This window comes from Malus sylvestris, chromosome 7 (genome assembly GCF_916048215.2).
Source record: "Malus sylvestris chromosome 7, drMalSylv7.2, whole genome shotgun sequence".
Lineage (NCBI taxonomy): Eukaryota > Viridiplantae > Streptophyta > Magnoliopsida > Rosales > Rosaceae > Malus > Malus sylvestris.
The window spans coordinates 19,693,393-19,711,253 of NC_062266.1; the positions used below are offsets into that span (position 1 = coordinate 19,693,393).

Sequence of the window (17,861 nt, forward strand, 5' to 3'; positions counted from 1 at the left end):
GGAATGAGAAATAGTTATATTTAGATACTCGTGCTGATAACGTGTTATACATATGTCAAAGTTAGAGAGATAACCTTTTTAGTAAATGATGGAGCAAAGCAGGTGTAAAATGTCACACTGAAATTATAGCACTAGGGGATGACAAATAAAAGAGGGAGGAATAAATGATATTATTGAGCTTTCTTTCTCTCTATATATTCTCTCTGTATGTACATCGATGGCAGTAAGAGTGCTCTATTTATAGAGCAACTCCATACGAATATCTTTTTACACTTTGAAAATTTACAGCATACCCTTTGAAAAATATGATCTCCTGCATCCAAAGTCAATTTCCATTTGCATGGGTATTGAAACTTTGTGTGTGTGGGCATTCATAACAATGCCAACATTGTCAAAATTGCCAATGTTTTCAACAACTTTGTATATGTGTATGATTTTAAGATTTGTTGAATTCTTTAAATTATTTCATTTCTTCAAAATATGAATGTATGAAGTTAAAATTCTATTAACGCAGAGTCATTTTTTACTCTTATAAATTGTATAGGCATGAGAGGTCTAGTAAAGACACAAAGGAAGAATGGAAGACTAAGGCCCAAGGGAAGAGATGAAGACTCAGACCCAACAAAAGAAAGAAAGACCAAGACCCAACGGGATTAAAAAAAGCCATTATGAGCATTACGAACGACCGCTCAGCGTTATGGTTTGCTTGGTAACAATGAAGCCAAGCACTTCCTCATAAAGTACTTCCTGACCATTGGCGACAAGTTGCCATGCTGACAAATTTATAGCACCAAGTTCCAGGAGCAGACTTACTCAAACAGCAACCTCAGGCCACGTGTTGCCATCAACGTGAGCAAAAGCCTAAAGGCTATTAGATTAGTCACTCGGACATGGGGTTCCTCAAACCTCAGGGTCGAGCAAGGCGCTTGATATGCGTAGGCCCAAAAAAATGCATTTAGACCTGAACAAACGTCGCTTCACTACCACATGTCGATTAGAGGATGGATGAGTAGCTAGCAAGTCATTTCTATTTACTTGGTTCATTAAATGCGAAAACGGTGAAGTAACTTAAGCCTAGAGACCTTTGGGCTCATTGAAGGCCTATATAAGAGGGATGAGTACCTCTTATAATGAGTCAGGCACACAACAAAAAAAAGGAAGATTAGACTATACCAAACACTTCTTGTAACCTTTATTCAATATATTCGAGCACCTCAGTGAATGTAGCCTAGTTTTAGGGGTTAACCACTTAAACCTTATTGTCAAAGTTCTTATTGTTTCTACTCCGAGCCCACCAAGGACCGACCACACTTATCTTTGTTAACCTCCCAAATTTGAGCATTAGTAGTTTGACGCCTTCTATAGGAAACACATACAATTTGTTGTGTTTCCTACCGAGCAAGCCTAAGTATACCCCTTGCTACGTTGTCATACACACTCCTCCAAGTATCATGACAAGCGGAAAAATGAGAGACAAGGCCTTGTTCTATGGCCTCGATGAGGCTAGCAGATGGAGAAGGTGTAAAGAGAAGAAAATGTTGTTAGATCAACACTCAGGCATGAGTTTCTTTAAACCACAGGGCTAAGCTAGGCGCTCGGTACACATTAGCCCATAAAAGCATGCATTTAGAACTGAATAAACGTCACTTTACTATCAGCTGTCAACTAAAGGATGCATGAGTAATTAGCAAGTCATGTCAACGTACTTTTAGTTAAATGTGAGAACGATGGAGGAATTTGAGCCAAAAGAATTTTGAGGCTCATTGATGGCCTATATAAGAGGGAATAGTACCTTTTATAACGGGTCAGACACGAGAAAAATGGAAGCTTTGACTATATTGGGCACTTCTTGTAACCTTTATTCAATATATTCGAGCATCTCAATGAATGTATCCCAATTTTTAGGAGTGAACCACTTGAACCTTGTTGTCAAAGATTTTATTGTTTCTACCTCGAGCCTAACAAGTGCTGACCGCACTGGTCTTTGTTAACCTCCCAAATTTGAATGTTAACAATTATTTTCACAGTTCACTAGCCATGAGCAATGTAGCTTTATTTCTGCTTCATCCACAATTGCACATTTTCGAAGCAGTTCACAATGGCTTACGAGCATCTCTGAAGCTACGTTGGCCATGAATAATGTAGCTTCTATTACTGGTCATAAACAATGAGGTGAAGTGCAGTTCACAAGTTCAAAAACAGTTCAGTAGAAGATCGTATTTGTATAATTTGTTAAGTAAACTGAATTTGATATGCCTAATACTGATGAAACACCTATTACTGGTATTAAATTAAACATATTTTAATTTTTGCATTACGGCTCGATTTCAGATGTTCAAAACCAAAACCGAAACCAAACTGTTTACGCAAACTACAGTTCGGTTGCAAAACAAAGCCGTTTCAAAATCGTAAAATTTGAACCGTTAGTGAGGTTAGGTTTGATTTGTGTTTTCAGTTCTAAGTGCCCACCCCTACATTATCACATTTACTAAGGGCAACAGGAAAAATGCAAATATAAGTTTTCAAGATATTAAAGGCTTTGGTTTAAATTGTTTGAAAAGTATACATTGCAAACAATGAATGAGAAAGGTAAATAGAAGAAGACAAATAAAAAAGGTAGCTAGCATTTTCTTTGTTTTTAATATTTTGAAATATACCACATAATGTACATTAAGGGGTTGAATCAAGCATATCACGATGCTCGATTTAATGTGGTAAGTGATGCATACAACTAACATCTAATGAGATAAATTCATTAATTGACGTGACATATACAGTTATACACATTATTTGTCCTCAACTGATACCATATGGTACTTCTTAGCATTTTTATATTTTACCTATAAGCGAGATATGAAACCTAACTACAAAATACAAAAATATTATACATACAAGTAAGATACATTAAGCAGTGATACATGTTAATTATAAATATGAATCTTTCATATAGGTAGGTAAATACAATTAACATATGATATAAGTTGATTATAAAAAGATTTATAAATATGGTTTGGAACAGAAGAACAAAAAATAACAACAAAAAAAGAAATAATTAAAAAGATAATTAAAAAGAAATTCATTTTTATAATAAATCTTATATAATAAAATAATCCTAAATTTAAGGGATTTGACTTATTTTAAGGAACTGGACTATTACTGATATTGATTAAAAAAATTGGACTTATAGCAAAGTTTCCCCTTTTATTTATAATCATTTTGATTACCATTTCATTTCAATTTTTTTTTAATTGTTAGATTTTGTTTTTGGTGCTCAAAATCAAAGTGACAACATTGCCTACCATTGTAAAATGAGTCTTTTAAGAGCATCTCTAAAGGAAATGTCAAAAGCCTAAGTGAAATGTCATTGTGCATATTTGACATAAAAAATAATTTTAACTAAAGTGTTATTTGTTGATTGGATTTCAGGGCTTTGTGATTAGGAGTCAAATTTGACATCAATGTCAAATTTATTTTTAATTAATTTTAATGGTGGGTCTCTTATTTCACTAACATTTCAACCAATAAAAATTTTGTTACAACATTTCTTTTAATAATTACAACCATTTAAAGCTCTATTTTAATAAGACAATAAATTTGACAATTCGGTTAGAGAAATACAAAATATGACATAAGACTTCAAATTGCCACATCAACTATCAATTATAATTTACTGTTATAATTTGACATTTCATTTGAAAATGGTCTAACAGGTTAAATACAGTTTGACTTTCCTTTTTCTTTAACCTTTCTTTTCATTTTTTCAACTAAAAATAACTTTCTTTTCATTCGCAATCGACATACCAAAAGAACTTCCTTCCTTAACTACAACTGGTCTTTGGGTTCTAAGGTCAGCCAATGGAGCGGCAAATTTCATAGTTGTGGATGCAAATTTCTTCCTCCTCGATCTTGGACGATTTTGCACCTACAAAACAATTAACACCTTAGGTTAAGGCCAAGAGCCTCACGCGCCCACGATGAATGGGGGGGCTTTGGCCGAAGAACCTCCGATGCCAAAGTTAGAATTTAGAGAGAAAGAGTGTTTAGAGAATTTTGGGATTTTTGCCAAAGTGTTGGAATTGATTCTTTGATGAGAATAGGTGCCTATTTATAGAGTTAGGAGGTGGCTAGGGTTTTTAGGTTTTATTTAGGTTTAATTAGCCAATTTATTTGGCTATTAAACATAAGATGAATGTTTTGGTGGTTTTTGAATTTATTGGGTAATAAAAAGGAAGAAATGGTGAAAAGGGTAGAAAAAAGTGATGGATTAGGTTTTGAAATGGGGATAGCCGGCCATGTGGTGTTTTAGGGTTGAATTGGATGTATTTTGTAGTTATTTGGATATAATGGATGGTTTAATTGACAATTAATGGGTTAATTAGGCAATAAACCCATTAATTAGCCAATTAACATAATTTAAAAGGAATGTGTTTGGGAATTACCTTGTAGAAAGGATTTGATGAGATGGACTTTGAATTGTTACCTATTTTGGGTACTCCTGACTTGGTTGATGGATGATTCTCCACTGCTCGCGTGTAGGAGACCCGGTATGCCTCGAGGGTATTTTTGTCCTATTTTGTCCAAAAATCCACGTGTCGCCTAGTGAATATTTTTGGCTCCACAATAGCGTCGCACACGGATACGGAGATGTGCAACTTACTTTGGGTTCAACGACCCCATCTTTGTTTGTTGGTGTTTTGAACAAAGATGGACTTCGTTGTCCTCCAAACTAATAGGTAGTTTTAGGAGGTTGTAGAGGGGGACGCGGAGGTGTGCTCTGCGTCTTGTTTGCTTTCCTTTTCCTCTGTAATTTGGTCCGTTGTTGTTAGACCCTTGTGGCTCTCTGTTTCGCTTTAACTTCAGCCATGGTAATGACATTTCCAGTTCTCTCAACAAAAAAAAGAAGAAAAAAACCCTTTTGACTTTAAAGCGACCTACTACAAATGCAATGCACCACAATTCAAACACGTAAACCTAAAAGCACTCTTGAAGATTTGAGGAGCCAAAAGGAAATGGCTCTTCCCGACAAATGGAGCCAGAATGCGGCAAACTGCCTTTTGTCTTCTTCTCTCTCTTCTGTGGCTATTGAGTTTACATGCCGATGAGTCATTGTTTTTAAGATGCTATTTCGCATGTGGTGTGATAGTGTTTTGTTTAGACAAGCAATTATATGTGCATTGGGCAGAAGAACAAAGCATCTTATAACTTATAAGCTACATCAACATTCAAAAAAGGAATTTTTTAGGTATTTACCAACTATTTTTTGCTCACATTTGAATTAGTTCTTATCATTTTCATGAATTATTAATTTCATCGTTAAAATAAAAAAATAAAAAAAACTAATCAAAGAGAAATGTTTGTTTTGTTTTTGGAGGTTGAGGTAAAAAAAATGGACATGTTATGTTGAAAGTGTGAATCTCTCACATTGATAATTAAAATTTATTTATCTCTTTCTTTCTAATTTAGTACCAAGTTAGATGCTTACGTTATAATATGTTATTTGTTGATGCTATCCATGTACTTCCACAACCAATGTGTTTTACGTGTTGAACTTAAATAACCCTACACATGATAAAACTTGTCGAGTGTGATTCCCAAATAAGGGAACTAAACCCTTACCTAATAGCTTAAATGATCCTTGACCTATTCATGCATAAGGTTGCCCCATACGAAAATTTTAGGAAACTTTATTGGGGGCTTACAACGAGTTGGCAACTTCTTATGTTGTTAGGGTGAAATCTTAATTTCTTTCATGGTATTATAGGATATTAATTAATATAATAGGGCTTGTAAAGCTGTGTTTCACGTCACCTAATATGTATTGTCCATATGTTAAGTTAGGAAAATCGGCTTACATATAATAGGGATTGTAAAGATGTGAAAAATTGTGCTACATCAAAAGGCCAAATTGCTTCTCGTTTTTCACACTTGAAATGACGTGATTTAAGCAAAATGATGAATTAATATAGTGAATTTGACACTTGTATACTTGTAAGTTGTACGCTTGCACTCCTCGATAAATTTTTAATTGTGATCGGAATACAAAAGGTACATCACGTGTTTTTATACAAGTAGTGAGAAATTTTATTTTTTAAGTTATTAATTTTTTAGCACATATATCTCAACATCTGTATAGTAACACGCGATGTACCATTCTGTGTACCGATCACATTGAAAAATTTCTCGCAGTCCTCCTCGTCTCTAATCTTTGAGTTTTGATAGTTGAATATTAACAAGAAGCGGGAAGGGGGGATCCAAATAAACAAGACAAACAAAGAACCTCCTTTTTCACATGACCTATTAATTTAAGACAATCTCTGTATTATTTTTTTATTATTTAGAAGAAAAAAATAGACAATCTCTGTAATTTATTTATTTATTTATTTTTAGTACACATACTTCTTGCATGTCTATTTTATTTTACAATTTAACGCATATATAGTGTTTTATTAAGAATTGTTAAGCTGTTTGTGTAATTTGCAGTATCAATATCCAAGATTCGTTGAGATTAATAATTATAATGTAGTAATAACTATTGTACTTAATCAAACTTAGTATTATGTAATTGACAAATTGTCTCCAACTTTCATTAGGTGTCATGTCATGATCATTTCCCAAGTTTTCGAACATGCAAAAATAATTTTGCAGAGTTGATACGGCTGCTATGATCAAGCCAATCATGTTTGTTTTGACCCGTAAGCCAATACGTCAAGTTTCTGCTGGGCAATTAAAATTTAGAGAAATGCCCCTCCTTAAGTACAACGTTGAAGTGATATTCTTCTTTATTGGTGAGTGATATATTTTATGTTCGTTTTTTATTAAAGATAAATTTGAATAGCATTATTGCTAGCCTATTGTGAAACTTAATACACTCTCTCACCATTCAGTGTAGATAATATTGTTTGTTCAATTTTTTTTTATAGAGAAATGCTAAGGAGACTCTCTTAAACTAGGACTCTTTATAGATTTTCTGCCACGTCGCAACTTAATGTTAATTTTCATGCTAACATTATAAAATATCGTGCTAAAAATATGACGAAATAAAGCGTTCATAAAAAATCTCACTTTTGAGAGATTCTTTTAACATTTCTCTAAAAATTTATTGCTTATTCACTCAATGATTATGTATCTAATTTTATTTTGAATGATTTTGATGAATTCAATGAATCTCTTTCCGCAACTAACTTTGAAATTTTATTATACTTTTTGAAATTTCAGTTCCTTCTGAAATAAAAATTAAAAAAAAAAGGAGAAAGAAGAAGTACAATTTTTTGTCGGAGTAGGATTCTCTCCCCTCTTTTTTTCCCTCCTCTCCTATTTGAATGGTCACGGTTAAGCACGTCAACATCTTATATTCATTTTTTATAGCAAGAGAAAGACAAAATAAGAGAATGTGAAAGGAGGGGATGGAAAGAGATGGAAAGAGGAGGGGAGAGAATCCTAGTCCATTTCTTGCCACCCCAGCGGCTATATCTTCCATGACTGCCACGTTGCAATTTGTAACCCCATAATCTTATCGCAACTTCAAGTACTCGGAAGCATCATAACCCCATCCGTGATTGTCCCATTCGGACACGCCTGTATAACATGAAGCTAGTATGAATGGAGAAAATCCTCCATGATATTCCCTTACTGAAACCTGAAAGAGAAAAAGAAAGAAAGAATAATATTAGGGAGATCAAATTTATAATTACTTAAGTAGATTAGCATGCTTACTTTCTATACCACATAATTTTTTTTTTCAAATTTAGTTTAAAAGTTTAGTCTCCCTAGCATTACCTTTCTTAAAATCTTAATTTGACTACTCTATGATTTCAAATGGGGGTGGACACTTGAAACCGAAAACTGAAATTGAAACACGAACCAAATTGGACCACACCGAAATATTTGGTTTTGTGGTTCTGAAACGGTTGCGGTTTTGAAACCGAACTGCAGTGTACAAAACGGTTTGGTTTTAGTTTTGGCTTTTGAAAAACCGCACTGAAACTGAAAACCGCACCATGTCATGTTTAAGTTGTTTGTTAGAGTCCATACATTTAGTATGGCCTCAACCACACTAAAATGTTATCCCTTTCCACCCTTATTTGACATACTGTCAAATTATCTCTCAATCCTCATCTCTCTCTCTCTCTCTCTCTCTCTCTCTCTCTCTCTCTCTCTCTCTCTCTCTCTCTCTCTCTCAAACTCATCTGAGAATTCTTGCTGTGATCAAAATGCAAATGAATCTTTGATCAAATAATAAGCCATATCACTCCATTTGGATGCTTTTTCCTGCTCACGAAGTCTATCATTTGTGCAATTAGCTAGCTAGGCTAAGCTAGTTGATTATATCTCATTCTACTATACCATTTTGTTGATGTGATCAAATGTACATGGGAGAGTGGGGAGAGCAGTAAGGAAAAGAATTCTCATGTGGGTTGGTTAATTATAATGTATTATGTGGAAAATGAGGCCGTCTTATACATAGATAGATATATATTTTAAATTTTACATTTTTTCTTAAAAACCGAATTGAAATTGTTTGAAATCACACCGAACTGAACCAAACGGTTTGGTTTCATTTTGATTTTGGCTTCGAAACCACACCGAATCGCACCGTAAAAAGTTTCGATTTTAGTTTCACTTAAAACTACACTGAACCGAATTGTGTCCACCCCTAATTTCAAAGGACTTTGAAATCCTCTTTAAAATTATAATTTACTACACTCTGATTTTAAATATTAAAATACTATCAAATCCTAATTTAACTACACATTTTGATTGGTTTGTAAAGATTTCATATAAAATTTTGATTTCAGTTGTCTCGAAATCTCATGGGGAGATATGAGATTTGTGAATGCTTAAATTACAATAAGGAGTTCAAATTCTTTAAATCAAATTTTAATTGGATAGACCTGAAATGTTATAAACTTATTTAAAATCCTAATTGAATACATCTGAATTTCTAAAGATTTTAATAAACTATGTTAAAATCCTGATTGAATACCCTTTAAATTTCAAAGAATCATTTAAAATTCTGATTGAATATACTCAGGGTGCGTTTGTTTGCACTCACTAGCATTCACTAAACTGGATTGGACTAAGTGGCAGTCTAGTCCCGTGTTTGATACAAACTGGGACAAGTTTTAATGAGACTTGCCCTAACTAAACGAGACTAAGCACTTCGCTAAAGGGTCTTAGCGAGACCCCCCCCCCCTGAAATCAGCCGGACTGCTAAGCCAACTCCTCCCTGCTTCGTCCATCCTCGCTTCGCCCCTCCCATCTACTTTTTCCTCACAAGATTCGGAACCCAGGTCCCATATACAAAATATGCCCTGCTTCACCCCTCTCATCTACCACTTCTAAACCCAGATCCTGCAAAATTCAAAACAAAAAAGACAACAAATTAGGCAATATTACCATTTTCAAAACCAGATCCAAATCCAAAATTCTAAACCAAAAAAAAAAAAATTTACAAAAATCTTTAGCTTCTGAAACACACAACAGTCGCTTTAATCATAGTGCACCTAGTCCAAACTCCCTGATCCCAAACCTTCGCCATCGACGCTAGAGAAGTAAACCCATTAATACCCAGGTGACCCAGACTTTGATTTGGGTTCTGATTCGCTAATTGGGTCACAAAAAAATTAGGAAGAAAAGAGGGAGATGAATGGAGAGAAATAGGAAGAAAAAGATGGAGATGAAGAGGGAGAGGGATTAAGAGAAAGAGGGAGAGGGGCGAAGAAAAATTAGAAAGAAATAGGGAGAGAGGGATGAAGTAAAATTAGGAAGAAAAAGGGGGATCAGCGGAAAAGAATTGGGAATGGGAATGAGAGGTTTCTAGAATGAAAAAAATAGACAGTAGTAGTAATCAAATTGTAGACATCGAAATTGCGGTGAAATAAATGTTCACCAACGCATTAAAATTTTGACGTGTCAAGGCATACATGGCATATGCCACGTGTCATACAAATTGTACACATGGTGTGTGACTCAACAAAATAAAAAGAAATACCCTTGGAGGATTACACAAGTTTTTCTTCTCATTTTGGGCAATGACAAGGCAAGCACATTTCAATCAATTGAAGATCAAAACAAGGTTTTCTTCTCATTTTGGGCAATGACAAAGCATGCACATATAAAGTTTAAAATGATATTAAGTGGAAAATTAGGCCATAAAATTACCACTTCAAGTTTAAAATTGTATTAAGTGGGAAATTAGGCAATGGTGCTTGGAAAAGAAAAAAATATTTTGTGGTGGTGATTCATTCTCAAAGCCTATAAATAGGCTTCTACATCAAGGTATCATAAACCAATTCACAAATACATTTCTCTACTCCCAAAATGGAAGAGAATACTCCCCACACATCCAAAATCCTTGAAGCTTTGAAACTCTAAAGCTTTCAAGCATCCAACCTCCCAAATTCAAGCAACTCCCGAAGGATCAAGAAAGTCCTCTTCGTTCTTCGTCAAATCCTCCTTCAAGATCAAGCCCTAACGGCCCTTGAAGAAATTTCTCCTTCAAGATCAAGCCCCAACGGCCCTTGAAGAACTTCCACCAATTCAAGATCAAGTCTCGACGGCCCTTGAAGAAAGTGTTCAACAAATCCACACAACTGTTCATCCTAAGATCAAGCCCCGACCGCCCTTTTGGATCAACAACATCACCAAATCCACATAACTGTTCATCCTAAGATCAAGCCCCAACGGCCCTTTGGATCAACAACATCAACAAATCCACACAATTGTTCATCATAAGATCAAGCCCCGACGGCCCTTTGGATCAATAACATCAACAAATCCACACAATTGTTCATCCTAAGATCAAGCCCCGACGGCCCTTTTGGATCAACAACATCACCAAATCCACACAACTGTTCATCCTAAGATCAAGCCCCAAAGGGCCCTTTGGATCAACAACATCAACAAATCCACACAACTGTTCATCCTAAGATCAAGCCCCAACGGCCCTTTGGATCAACAACATCAATAAATCCACACAACTGTTCATCCCAATATCAAGCCCCGACAACCCTTGGATCAACAATCATCCATCTTCAAGATCAAGCCCAAAAGCCCTTGAATATTCGTTCATCACTATTCTTCAAGATCAAGCCCAAAAGCCCTTGAAGATCCGTTCATCACCGTTATTCAAGATCAAGCCTCAACAGCTCTTGAAGAAACGCTCATCCTCAAGATCAAGCCCCAACGGCTCCTTGAAGATCCGCTCAAATCCACCTTCAAAGATCAAGCCCACGACCCCTTGAAGAAACTTCCAACAGTTCATCCAAGATCAAGCCTCGACGGCCCTTGGATCAACGAAACATCCACAAATCAACACCTTACGGAGATCGAATCAGAGGATCAAATTTGAGAGAGATTGTAACCCAAAATCATCAAACACAAATATTATTTTGTGCACGTTGTTCTTGTCTCTTTCGTTTCAGGAATTTTCCGTGTTCACACAAATATTACTAAATATGTATCAAACGCTTCACTAAGTTAGTCCAGCTTAGTCTTGTCTAAACAGTTTAGGTTAGTCTCTAAAGCTAGTCCAGTAAGAGATAGTCTGGTACAACAAACGCACCATTAGATTCATTAAAAGAATTAAAATCTCTCAAAATCTTAATTGAAAACATCCTTTACTAAGGAATTTTAAAATGACAGAAATTGAAATTATGAAATTTTCTTATTTTAGAATCTGTCAAATTTCTGTTTGGTTAATCTAAAAGAACAATGACGTTTGAATACATACATTTGTTATTTTTAAACTTTCACTCATAATTTTTTTTTTAAAATATCACCTATTTATATAGAGTCTAAACTTGGGAATTGGAGTTCCCAAATTTATTTTCTAGCATAAATTCTAAATATTATAAATCAATACAATGTGTACCCTAATTTGATATTAAATTCGTAATCTACGAGATTCAAACTTAAGACCCCTCACTTCTAAGTGAAAGGAATATCAACAGACCGTAGTACTGGGTGACTATTTGCCTCATCTAAACATAGTGTAAATGTGTAGTGGAAGTGTGATAGAAAACTCTTATTTAACACTATTAAATTCACCATTTACAAGATTTAAACCTAAAAGCTCTTACTTACGAATAAAAATGAATATCACTCATTCGTATAGGAAAAGGATTTGGTGATTGTGACCATTTATCGTATATCGTGTGGTCAATTTTTGTTAGATACTATTCGTATATGTGATCAACACATTTTATATAGATGTTCATCAAATCATGCTCTTTGCTATATTTCCCCCCAAAAAATATGCAAACAATTAAAATTAAAAAAGAAAAGAAAAAAGACATAGATCCGAAGTACTGTTTCCCTCTCCAAATCTTCACACAAAGCATGACAAACCCGACACCTCCAGTCCCCATTCTCCTCGCCCTTCTCCTTCTCCTCATTCTACCCTTCATCCTTTCCTCAAATGGCGAATTCGTCCGGTTCGCCGAGGCGGGAAAGCGGAGAGTCCACATCACCGACGACCTGGACGACGTAGTCGACGAGGAGGAGGACGACACCTGGAAATAATGGGGCAAGAGATCGAAACCCTCTTCCGATTTCGATCCGCTTCCTGATCTGTCGAAGATGGACAAGTCGCAGATCCAGGCGGAGATGATGAAGCGGCAGACCGGGCCGGCTTTCGGGTTCGTGAAGCTCCGGGTGGGCGAGAAACGGACTCGGGTAATTCGAAATCGCTCTACATTTTTGCTGTTGGTTTTCTAGCTGAATGTGAGCTGTATGTGGATTTTGCTATTGGGTTTTGTCTCCGATCGAATGATTCGTACTTGGGAAATTAAATTTGGTAATTTTAGTTTAATAAGTAAGATGAGTGTTTGAGCATGGATGTGGATCAAATGGGATTGAGAAGTTAAATGAAAGTTCTGATTTCGATTTGGACTGTGGGACTTTTGTGAATTGATTCTGAATTAGAACAGGGTGTATGTGATACGTAAAGTGATGTTCTAAACTACTCTAATCTATGGGACGGAGATTTGGATTTGGGACCCTGACCAATTGGCGTAACCCCCATTTGCACAAGCACACTATCTTTAAGCAATTGGGACGAATGTGTGAAAAGTACTGATAATGCTGAACACGCCCGGCTGCTCAGGATTCAGTACTGAAATTTTCGGGTTCATTAGAAACCATGAATTGCACACTAGTTATATTCTATGTTTCTAGTTCTTGTTTCAGTCCCTTTTTCGTACCCATCTGTACTCTGCAATTGCGTTATAGTGTAAACTGAGTTGATGTAATGGACTTCTAGGTGATAGAAATGACTTCTGTTTACATTTTCTTTTCAACTTCTGATGGTTTTCCATGTGATTGAATGATTTTTGATACGGCTTGAAATGAATGGCAAAGTTGATAAGTGCTTCTTTTCCCCCTCCCAGGATACGGTGGCTGAGCTTGCTATGAAATGGACTCAAGTTCTGAGGACCGGAGCGATTGGGGCAAGGTTCATGGGTGTTGATCTAAACACGATCATGTTCACCATGGAAAGAGGCCAAGACACGACAGAGGTACAGTTTCCTCCCACCCTGGCTTTTTTATCCTCCGGACTGAAAAGTATTAATTTCCCGTGCATCCGGCTGAAGAAAGTTTTCTTTAGATGTGTTTGGGTTCTTAAGAATATTTTTCACAACAAAGAGAAACGTTTGATGTCTCGAGGATAGGTTAGCTGTTCCGTTAGAGCCCAGTTCTACATGCCAATTACGCTCATGAATTCTTTGTTTGAGCTATCGAGTTGATTATTGCATGTCATGAGCTTCTGTGTTTGTTTGTTCTTGATAATGTTACATCGTTCATTCTTTTCTCAATTCTCCAGTTGAAGGAGTTTGCATTGAACCAACCAGAGGCCTATGAGATAAAGATTGGTGATCAAGTTTTTCGAAGACCTGGAGATCCTCCTTTAGAGGAACTTGTTGAGAAGCTCCAGAATGAGAAAAAGAGAAAGGAGAGTGATAGTCCACCAGAGAGCGATACACATTCGAAAGAGGAATTGTAGTTCTACCGGTAAGTTTTCTCTTCTGACATGAAAATATAATAATCCCTGTTGTAACACCATAGCAACCACCAATCCTAATGATGTTGGAACCTGTAAGTGTAGACGAGCTTTATTTATTGGAATTCTGTTTTCATTTATGAATTTGTTGTTTGCAAAGAGATAAATTGCTCTCTTTGACAAGTTTAAATAGAGAAGATACTTAAAAATTTCCAACTTAACATTCTAAGTCTCCAACAACGAAGATATTGCCATTTCCAGTTTAAATGAATTGATACATTCACAACCGAAAAGGGAAGAAGATTCTCATGAACAGAAGCTACTTTAACTTCTTACTGAAGTCAGAAAGCTCAACAATCTGAATCCTAGGAATTGTCTCTGCTTCCTCCCTCTCTTTCTGTGTATTGTACCCCCAATTCCCTGATCCAATTCCCAATTAGCAACTGAAGCTCAGACGAGTTTATGTGTCAATGTTTGATAAGGCTCAGGGGAGAAGAATATGAATGGAGAAATTTTACCTAGATACAAATTCCAACCATCCAATTCAGGTTCTTTGATGACATTCTTTAGTATTGCCAACTGATCCTCTACAAAGCTGGTCAACGTCAAGCATTATTGATCTTGTTCACTTAAGCTCGGTTAGAACATGTTAGATTAAATTAAATATTAAGCAGAGAAGTATCTTACTGCAGTTTCAGCCCCTGATGCTCTGGTTTCTTTTGAAGTTGCTTCAGTACTTCTACCTTGGGACTGTAAGGGAACACGAATTCAATACTTCATATAAGAGTGCATATTCGTACTTAAAGTTTCACATTATGGAAAGCAAACAGCAGGCATTGGTTCCAAACACAAAACACAGATTAACATTGACTTACTATACACTAACCCACTTCCAAGACCGAATATCTTTTCAGGCGGTATTGTAACTCCTGCAAGTTCTCGCAGCAAAGCATTACCAAATCTGGCCTGTGCAAAAGAAGAATGGGGAAATGAGGAGGCAAGAGAATGACAGGGGCGAAACACAGAACTGTACTCTCCAAGAAGTAAGTCTGTAAAATGATCGTTTCTTATGTTTTGACCAACATAAAATTTTCAGCAGTCTCAACATTTCAAAGTCTTAATTTGAATTGTATGCCTCCAGATTTTCTCTCTTCTGGGAGAAGGAAAACCCGAAATTTCTGATGCCATAGATGATGCGTATGTAAGGGCCACACCTGTTTTGTGGTGACCATGTACATGCTTCAGCTGGCAAATCTTAGAGCATCAGGAACACCTGGATATAATCTGCAGTCTAATTATTTCCTACTTAGTTATGCATTGAGCTCTCCCCGTCGCAACAAGTGTGCGATGGGACTTGAATATATGCTAAACAAAAATTGATCACAACGAGAAAAGTCCGAAATTCGGGTACCTATTTGCACCAATCCAAGTTGTCAAGTCTTCATCCATCCATTCATCCCTGACCTTCCCAAAAAGATGAATAAGAGCATCCCTTTCTTCCCCCCATTCTGCCATAATCATCGGCTTCAGTTCCGACCACTTCTCCAGTATCCCCTCCATGGTCAGCCCTTCCGCAACCGAGGACTCCCTTATTGAAGGCATCCTCATTTCCAGTAGCAACCTCACCAGTAGCAGATTCTCATACCCAGTTTCCACCACAGGTCTCACCTGCCATATACCATAATTGATTATGTTCCTCCTTCATTTAAACACGGCTTAATATTCTCTTGTTTGACAGTCTAGCATGTTATGTCTTAAATGCGGGTTAATGTTAGGGAACATAATTGTTTTGCTGTCACCGAATCAAGCATGTACGTTTTATAATTAATAAACGTGGATTAATGTTCTCTTGTTCTATAGTCAAGCATGTTATGTTGCCAGACAGTCAACGACGACTCCATGAACATAACTCTAACTAATCAATATGAACTCTGATGTCTCACAATGTAACATGTTACGTTATCAGACCGTCAATTTTGACCATACATAAATGATTCTATGAAATTTGAAAATGGGAACATGGAGGACTTACTGTGTACATCTGCTCAAGAACCCAATCGTCCAAAAGTTGAATCCACACCGTTGAATAGAGTTGGCCCTCTGTCTTCAGCAGCCTACACGTTTCACAACCACCATTCAAACAAATCAATCAAATTAATTAAGTAAACATTTTTAAGCATTTAAATAAATAAAATAAAAAATACACACACAATACCCCCATTTCTCTCTCCCTCTCCTCTCAGACCATCTCCAACCATGGCCTATAACCTAAAATTTCCCCTTTTTTTCTCCCCAAAATCCACCCCAACCCATGACTCAAAATTAACCTAAAACCTAAAACTCATTTGAGGGTCAAATACCAGCCCAGTTTTAGGCCACAAAGCAAAATGGGCCCCATCAACTGTAACTGAAACCGGGGCTGTGAAGCCCAGTTCCCTTTCCCTACTCGCCTACGCGCTTCACGCGCTAGGCATTTTCAGAAAACCCAACAGTCCCACGTGGGGTGTTCCCCTGCTTGTCAGTCGGTGTCTATGCAATAAGTAGCCCAACGGCTACTTTTTGTAATCTAACAGCTACGTTTAAATGGGCCGTTGGTTAATCCAACGGTCCAGGTTCAATTTTTTTTTTTTTTTAGTTTTATGTTTATATATTTATTGAATTCAACGGCTTAGATCGAATATAATCAAATCTAACGGTAAAAAAAAAATCTAACGGTCCAAATTTAAATCCAACGGCTAAAATAATTAAAAAAAATTTATTTAACTTAAAATTCAACCAAAAACTCTATAAATACCTATATATTTGTTCAAACATCCACACAAAACTCATTTTTCTCCTACAATTCTTCCAATTTTTTTTTCTACCATTTCTTCTCATTTCCAAAATTTTCAAGATGGCAAAAGAGCATGTTAGAGGTCGTAATTGGACCTTTGATGAAGATATTGCTTTATGTTTGGCATGGATTTCTATTAGTGAAGATGGTGCCGTCGGCACCAATCAAAATAGAAAGGATTTGTGGGGTAAAATCGTTGATAAGTTCCATGAAAACTCCAACGCCGGTTGAAGGGAAACTGGTGGTGTTTATGATCGGTGGAAGATTATCAACAAAGCGTGCATTTTGTGGAAGGGAAGCTTGGAGAGAGCCATGGTTGACATGCCTAGTGGAAGGGGCGTCTCAGAAATTGTGAGTTTCTTTGTTGATATTTTTGTTGTCATGTACATAATAGTATTTTGCAACTAATTGTTTTTATGTATTTGTTGCATAGGGTGACAAAGCAATGACAATTTACAAGACAAGAACTACACCAAAAAATCAAGCTTTTAAGTTGCATCATGCTTGGAACATCCTCAAGGATTGTCCGAGGTGGGGAATCGATGCGAATCAACAATGTGGAAGATTATTTCATAATGAAGCCCCACCTCCAAATGATGTCAATGAAGGTGTGAATTTTGCCGACAATGAAGGTGTCAACCAAATGAGCCCAACTTCTTCTTTGCCAAGGCCCTCAGGTAGAGATAAGCAAAAGGAAGCAAAGAGAAAAGGGAAGTCCCAAGATCCGATACGTGAACAATTTGCTAGCGAAATGGCAAGAATGAACGAAAACCAGTGTCGTCGGTAAGAAGAATCGGCCCAAATGTTTTTTGCCATGAAGCAAGAAGGGGATAGGGAGCAAGAAAGGTACGAAACTAATTTGATAATGGCGGACCTCGACAAATACACTCCAGAGAAGAAGAGATACTTACGTGGTAAGCAAAAAGAAATTTTACGAAGGAATACCACGAGGAGTATATTTCAAGATGATGATTCATCGCAAGACTATCACCCAAGTCCACCACCAAGTCAAGATGGTGGATATCATTA

The 17,861-nt window shown here is 36.4% G+C and overlaps 3 long non-coding RNA genes and 1 pseudogene across 3 annotated transcripts; 1 reads left to right on the plus strand and 3 right to left on the minus strand.

The window, feature by feature from the left end:
- Positions 1-3,526: 3,526 nt before the first annotated feature.
- On the minus strand, positions 3,527-5,021 carry LOC126629087 (uncharacterized). The gene is made up of 2 exons (XR_007625654.1): positions 4,440-5,021; positions 3,527-3,922 (listed from the first exon to the last, which is right to left on the minus strand). It is a non-coding gene; the product is annotated as an uncharacterized LOC126629087 (long non-coding RNA).
- A 3,970-nt stretch (positions 5,022-8,991) lies between these two features.
- On the minus strand, positions 8,992-9,773 carry LOC126629086 (uncharacterized). Its single transcript, XR_007625653.1, has 2 exons — positions 9,453-9,773; positions 8,992-9,351 (listed from the first exon to the last, which is right to left on the minus strand). It is a non-coding gene; the product is annotated as an uncharacterized LOC126629086 (long non-coding RNA).
- A 2,485-nt stretch (positions 9,774-12,258) lies between these two features.
- Positions 12,259-14,139, plus strand: LOC126629997 (uncharacterized; annotated as a pseudogene).
- Positions 14,140-14,349: 210 nt separating this feature from the next.
- LOC126629998 (uncharacterized) lies at positions 14,350-14,734 on the minus strand. Its single transcript, XR_007625921.1, has 3 exons — positions 14,687-14,734; positions 14,518-14,594; positions 14,350-14,419 (listed from the first exon to the last, which is right to left on the minus strand). It is a non-coding gene; the product is annotated as an uncharacterized LOC126629998 (long non-coding RNA).
- Between the last annotated feature and the right edge of the window lie 3,127 nt (positions 14,735-17,861).